Here is an 8,015-nt window from a genome sequence, read left to right on the forward strand (position 1 = left end):
ATTGAGAACAAATATTCAATGTGTGTACCACATCTAAGTGCAGTTATCTGTATTAAGGGATAAACTGTGTTCTTGGGATGTAACAAGGTGGAGGGGCGGGGTGGGGGTGGAGGAGGATGGAACCTTTAAGAAAGGTAGACTGCCACTTCCCCCTTCAGAGACCTAGCAAACTGAACAGTAAGCAGGCCAATTACCTACTGACTACTCCAGTGCATCACAAGAAGCAACTACAGGGTGCTTTACAAAGTTATATCTACCCTTCTGCAGGGCACCTTATGAATCACTTGCATGTCCGGAAGTGGGTGTGGGGTGTTATTTTCCACAAATTGTGTTAACAGTGCATGGAACACAGACATGAGCTACTAAAACACTAATGCAAGAAGTGCAAATGGAGAGTCTACATGTATCTCTGCACACTACTCTACACTGCCAGTGGGGCAATTTATTCTTAGTCATCCTCAAGGCAGCTGTTGCATTCTTTCAGGAAAGGTGAGGACTCCTCTATCACGAGTTATTTGCAATTTATCAAGTGAATACTTATTTGCAGTTGATGAATGAGTTGTAAAACGTTCAACAGGTGGGACTGTCAACTATGTCCTACACCAAAGTGACTGCACCTAGTGTAATGTGCCGTTATGTATTCAAAAATGTCAATTTCATTGTCTCCACTATCCGTGGCTGAATACTTTTCACAGCATCAGGAGTAATGAATGCGTAACCTTTGCCCCAACTCTCTCAAAATCTGAAGATGCCCAGACGCCTAAATTGTCTCCCTCGGCAATAGTAGCATGTTGACGTTTTGTCTACTCAAATGAACAGGAAAGGAAATGCTGGGGTTGTATAGTATGTCAAACTGAAAAGCAAGCTGAGCTTGTAGTGGGGGAAATCTCTTCTCCCAGAAGAATACTACAGCCACCATATAGGATGACTAAGAATCCTGTAGAATTTGTCCAGATGCATTTCTTTCATTAATATTACTGGTAACAAATATCTGTAGTCAACATGGAAAATAAAACACCTCACCTGGCGTACCTGCATGTCGCATCGTCAGTGGTTCACAAGACGAGCTGCAGAAGGGTAGAAGGGTCAAGGGTTGGTGTAACTGTAGTTGCTTCTTGTGACGTGCATCAAAGAGGCTGAGAAAGCACCTGCTCTTCAATTTGTAGGCTCATTGAAGAATGAAGCACAAAGTCACAATTTGGGACCCACCCACAAATCTACCCTTCACCACGCGCCCCCCCTCCCTTTTCAGACCAACACACTCCCTGGAACACAAGTTATCCCTTAATACAGTTCTTAACCCACGTCATTTAACAAACAATTTTAAACTATTAAAATGCTACAGTGTTTTTAATACCCTGCAGTTTTTCATACCCTGCAGTGTGAAAATTATTAGTCCTAGAAAATTTTGTGTAGTCTGATTTTGTAATGTAACTTATAATCCGTCTTGATTGCAAAATGTTTATTCATATGACCGGTTTCGGTTCATCTAGAACCATCTTCAGATCTGTAACGATAATGATACTAATTTACTATTTCACGAATGCAGATCTTTTTTATCCTATTTAATCAACATCAAATGTACCAGAACGTACCTGACATTTCGGTTACAGGGGTAACCCATCCAAATACAGCAACTTTCACATGCTGCGTCACATAAAATTGGTTGGCAGAATGCACATCATTTATATTAATTATAACACTATTACTAACAAGTAGCATCTGTTACATTTGTTACATTACATATGCATATACTGTATTCGGTAGATTTTTGTGATTAATTTTTATCTCCAAAAAATACTTAACTATATCTGTAGATGTCAATGTTAAAATCTTTACTTCTCAAAATTAAAAAACACAGTAAAATTATCATTTTTACATGATCTAAAAACATGGGGTGATTTCTATATCTATGGCGCTGGTGTAGACTTGTTTTCACCAGCGCCATAATATAGAAATCGCCCTACGTTTTTAGATCATACAAAAATGATAATTTTACCGTGTTTTTAATTTTGCTAAGTACAGATTTTAACATTGACATTTACAGATTTTAATTAAGTATTTTTGGAGATAAAAGTTAATCACAAAAATCTACAGAATACAGTATATGCATGTGTAATGTAACAAATGTACCAGGGCCACCTGTTGGTAATAGTGTTATAATTAATATAAATGAGGTGCATTCTGCCAACCAATTTTATGTGACGCAGCATGTGAAAGTTGCTGTATTTGGACGAGTTACTCCTGTAACTGAAATATCAGGTAAATTCTGGTACATTTGATGTTGATTAAATAGGATGAAAAAGATTTGCATTCATGAAATAGTAAATTAGTATCATTATCGTTACAGATCTGAAGATGGTTCTAGATGAACCGAAACCAGTCATATGAATAAACATTTTGCAATCAAGACGGATTATAAGTAACATTGTAAAATCACTGATTGCAGCTATCCTATCAGACATTATGTCTGTTTCTGCAAAGTTTGATTTTGTACTGGGAAACATTTTTGCACCTACAATTTTTGAGATGTTCAAGACAAAGTGACCTTTAAATACGCCCACCCTCTTCTGCTACCAAGCACACACACTAATGGTCAAGATATTTAGTATATTGTTCAAGCTACTCCCTCCTATCAATGTATAAAAATTTATAGATATCTGAATTTTTTCCTCTATTTGACCTTATCTGGTCTTCATTAACTTGGCTATACTGTCAAAAGCCAATATGAATTTTACAACTACCAATAATTTTAGAACAAATCAATCCCAACAAATAAAAACCAGAAGCATCTTTTCAACACCACACAATCCAACAGAGGTCCAGGAAACATGTAACAGCTATACTAGAGAGCCATCATAACTGTGGCTTCAATAATAAAATTTAAACTGCCCAGTGCACCTGCTGTACTAGGTATATTTCCAGTAATAGCCATCCACAAGTGTTTTTGTGATCTCTTGGCTAGTGGCTATCAAAGCCAGAACTATAAGCCATACAAATCTATCTCAACATCACACGAGTGGTGGGACATTAGACGCACAAGGCTGGATGAAAATAGGTATCACTGTTCAGTCTGAACTGTCCCCCACTATCTTTTTAGTTTTACAACACACATCAGATTTACAACTGGCTTGGAAAAAAAGAACACTTTTATCCCCAGAAAGCACCTGCTACGAGTTTCTGGGCTATTCTTTTATAATAGATGGTGTACAAACATGACGTCATTTAGCGACTGACTTTTTATGTGAAGTGTGGTATAAAACTGCGAAGTTTTATTGCCACTCTGGTTCTCTTTCTGTACCTCAAGTAAATGGTGGGCAAGAGTAAAGGTGACTATAGTTTGAAGAGACAGATCACTTACAGCACTGTGAGTGACCTACTAAACATTCTTTGTAAATACACCATCTGAATGCTGCAAGTCATATAAAACAATGGATGACAATCATGTAAATCCATCTTCTTTGATGTCTTCCAAAAATGAAAAATTGGAATGCCATCACTAAATAGATAATTTAATCTTCTTGTAAACTATTTTGATATGGGATGACCTAGTCAAGATGATCATAACAGTAGCTATCCAAACTGCTAGCTTCACACACTCTGTGATCTAAACACTTCCTGGATGCACCTGGTATACCCTTATTAAAGTAAATATAGTCTGAAAGTTCTGGTAGAGTTTAAATGATTTGGCGATGGCGATGGCGGATTTGGGGTGAGGGGTGTTCAGTATCATGGTCATCAACACCCTGACCGAAAGTCAGCATGCCAGTCACATTGGTGAGGACAAAGGCTGTCTCCATATGCAGGGCAGTTTATAATGCATTGAAGTCTGCCTCCTTTTCCCACCAATTTGGGGATGAGGACTCACAAACTTCACCCCACGTAACACTGGAATCAGTATCGGTGAGGATCGTGGGCAGATCTCCATCTAGATTGAGGGCTGCCATAATGTCAGTACATAGGACACACGTTGCCAAAATATGCTGAACTGAAAGTGGCACACCACAAACTTCACAGAGTGATGGTTCCTCCCTCCGCAAAAGGAAGCCACATGTCAAAGGGCTTTGTCTGATGCCCAGCCTGGTAAGGAGAACCTGCTTCCAGAGGTGAGGCTGACATGAAGTCCAATGCCTGTGTGGTTGAACTGAGCAACCATATTTTCTGTCACCTGCAACCATTCAGTATCCCACTGATGCACGATGTGCTTAACAGAGAATGAGATGATGGCATGCAACGGAGTGGGACATTAACAAAAAGCACCACCCTGATGTGTCTCCTTCGCTGCTTTGTTGGCCATGTCATTTCCTTGTATCCTGATGTGACCAGGTACCCAGTAAAAGATCACCACCTCGCCACGGTGTTGGAGCCACTGAAAGGAGGCAGGGATGAGCTGAATCATCTAGTCTACTGGATACATTTGGTGAAGTGCTTGTAGTGCACTATGCGAGTCTGAACAGCCAAGAAACCTTGTATGGTGTGTCTGTGAATCCTCTCCAGTGCCATCATTATTCGATATAACACTGCATCATAATTTGTAAATTATTCCAGAAGATTCACTTTGAAAACTGTATCAGGGAAAACAGTGAAACAACTGAGGACTTTCTCTTGCTGCTATCCATCTGTGTAAACAACGATAAAGCTGCGCTACGTACTTAAATGGGAGAAAACAAAGTTGAAAAATGTTTCAATGTACAGTGTCAAGTTTAAAATACCATTCTCTCTAAAATGTTCACTATATTCTGAAAGTCACAGACCAAAAAGAATCCACACAATCGAACTACCAGAGCAGTTCAGAGTCTAATGCGCTGATGCAACTATAACTGTTCAAATTAAATGTTTAAGTGAATGCTCGCCATAATTTGATGTTGTTGTTGTTGTTGTTGTTGTTGTTGTCTTCAGTCCTGAGACTGGTTTGATGCAGCTCTCCATGCTACTCTATCCTCTGCAAGCTTCTTCATCTCCCAGTACCTACTGCAACCTACATCCTTCTGAATCTGCTTAGTGTATTCATCTCTTGGTCTCCCCCTATGATTTTTACCCTCCACGCTGCCCTCCAATACTAAATTGGTGATCCCTTGATGCCTCAGAACATGTCCTACCAACCGATCCCTTCTTCTGGTCAAGTTGTGCCACAAACTTCTCTTGTCCCCAATCCTATTCAATACTTCCTCATTAGTTATGTGATCTACCCATCTAATCTTCAGCATTCTTCTGTAGCACCACATTTCAAAAGCTTCTATTCTCTTCTTGTCCAAACTATTTACCGTCCATGTTTCACTTCCATACATGGCTACACTCCATACAAATACTTTCAGAAATAACTTCCTGACACTTAAATCTATACTCGATGTTAACAAATTTCTCTTCTTCAGAAACGCTTTCCTTGCCATTGCCAGTCTACATTTTATATCCCCTCTACTTCGTCCATCATCAGTTATTTTGCTCCCCAAATAGCAAAACTCCTTTACTACTTTAAGTGTCTCATTTCCTAATCTAATACCCTCAGCCACGCTAAATAATGGTAGAATGTCTGTCTCGTGGCGGCACGTGAAAATACGACATACGCAAACTGAAGAGAGATCATTAAAGTCATCCCAGAATTAACACTTAATTCGAAAAAGATTTCATGGTTACGCGTATCCCGAGTAACTTATTACGGCATCTGAGGCTGTTTATAGCAACGATACCGAAGCGACGCGACTCCCGGCACAGGTGGTGTGCTAATCAGCGTCTGGAGAGAACTGGGGCCTTTTTCTCTCGTGCAGCGTTCTTATATATAAAGTCGCGGTGCGGATGGCTAAGGGAACGCCTGATCAAATTTGCTCTCCCGACTAGCTGCTGGGCTAGTAATGCACCACTTCAAGTTATCGAATAAATCTTTGCTTCCTTTGCTGATGGCCGATGAAGCTCTCAATTTAATTGTGCAATCAGCACACAGGTAAGTAATCATAATAAAAGTCTGACATGGCTAAGTCAAATATTTTGGGCGAGAGAATTAATTTAATTACACTACACGCAGGAGACGAGCTCTGAAGTTGCCCTTTGGAGGTACGCTATCGCTATAGTTTTATAGTTATTCAGTTGAAACTTCTCACATCTTTATGATTATAGCAGACCTCCCTTCTACTTAAATGTAAACACCCTAGCTTTATTTATTTGCCTACTTAATCTATCTTGCTTCCTTAATTTTTAAGACAAAAACAAGAAAATCATGAATTTCAACTAAAATTTTAATTTGTGAGATCCAGAATACTGTTTCTACTAAATTATTATGCAAAAGGAATCTAAATATAAATTTTTAAGTTTCTAGCTCTTTTCTGTTGCGCCAATGATTTTTACAGAAAAACGTCCAAATTTCGAAAATGGTTAAAGTTATTGAACTGATATTCAACACAGGAAAAATATATCTAAAACAAAGATGATTTGACTTACCACACGAAAGTGCTGGCAGGTCGATAGACACACAAACAAACACAATCATACACACAAAATTCTAGCTTTCGCAACCAACGGTTGCTTCACCAGGAAAGAGGGAAGGAGAGGGAAAGACGAAAGGATGTGGGTTTTAAGGGAGAGGGTAAGGAGTCATTCCAATCCCGAGAGCGGAAAGACTTACCTTAGGGGGGAAAAAAGGACAGGTATAAACTCGCACACATACCCATATCCCAGATATGGGTGTGTGTGCGCGCGAGTGTATACCTGTCCTGTTTTCCCCCTAAGGTAAGTCTTTCCGCTCCCGGGATTGGAATGACTCCTTACCCTCTCCCTTAAAACCCACATCCTTTTGTCTTTCCCTCTCCTTCCCTCTTTCCTGATGAAGCAACCGTTGGTTGCGAAAGCTAGAATTTTGTGTGTATGATTGTGTTTGTTTGTGTGTCTATCGACCTGCCATCTTTGTTTTTAGATATATTTTTCCTGCGTGGGTGTTTCCCTCTATTATATTGATATTCAACACATATTCATTTAGTATTACTCCTGCCATGCTACAAACGTTTCAGGTTATTTACTTGATTTTTAAAGTATTGTGCAACATTTATGACGTCAGAGCTAGTTACAGCGGACTGGCTGACACACAATGGAAAGACTGATGTGAATTTTATAAGGCATGAGTAGTCTGCTTCCCTACAATGGGTCACCGAATCCAGAGTGGTGATTCATCAACCTCTGCACACAGTCTCAACTGGGCTGATTCAAAAGGCTCCAGTCAATATCCGAATGCCCTCATGGTGGACAGTGTCTAACATCTTGAGGTAGGAAACAGACCATAACGTAATTAAACAAATGCCCTATAAAACAGCAGGAGGTGGACTGGTCAGCCCCCCACGCTTTTCCACCAAGGCAGCTCAATCACTGGAAGCATTTTGCTCGTAGGTCTTTCAGGTGTGGGAGTCTAGTTAATTTTAAGCCAGTTCCTTGAAAACTTAAAAAATACAGTTCCCCATTTTGAGCACTGATTAAGACTTCAACGAGCACATGTGTGTGTCTTCTCTGGTGAGAACAGAAAACTAGTTGTCCTGGCCCAGTTTTCCAGCCTCCTAATGGTCAGCTGGAGTTGCCTTGTCATCACTCTAAGATCGGCAGAAGAATAGAAGATTGCGAAGACATCCACAAACAAAGAGCACTTGACAAGGCTCCTGACTACGGAGGAAATGCTACAGGTAGAAGTGGCAAACAATGAGACACTGAGTACACTGCCTTGGGGAACCCCATTCTCTTGAACACAGATAGCATTTAGAAAATGCATTGCCAACACTATATAAAAAATGCCAGTCCTTGAGAAAGTATTTGATAAGAAGTGGCAGATGTCCATGTAGCCCCAGTCATGAAATTGGTGAAGATCATTGTACTTCCAAGTAGTATCGTATGCTTTTTGGAGGACAAAAGCACACGAACTAAATGATTTTGGCATAAGAAGGAACCCTGTATTGCCATATCCGGTAGAATTAATTTGTCAAGGATGGAATGGTAGTGCCTGAAACTGCACTGGAGGCGGCTCAAGTTACTTTGGGATTCAA

This window comes from Schistocerca piceifrons, chromosome 6 (assembly GCF_021461385.2).
Source record: "Schistocerca piceifrons isolate TAMUIC-IGC-003096 chromosome 6, iqSchPice1.1, whole genome shotgun sequence".
Taxonomy (NCBI): Eukaryota; Metazoa; Arthropoda; class Insecta; order Orthoptera; family Acrididae; genus Schistocerca; species Schistocerca piceifrons.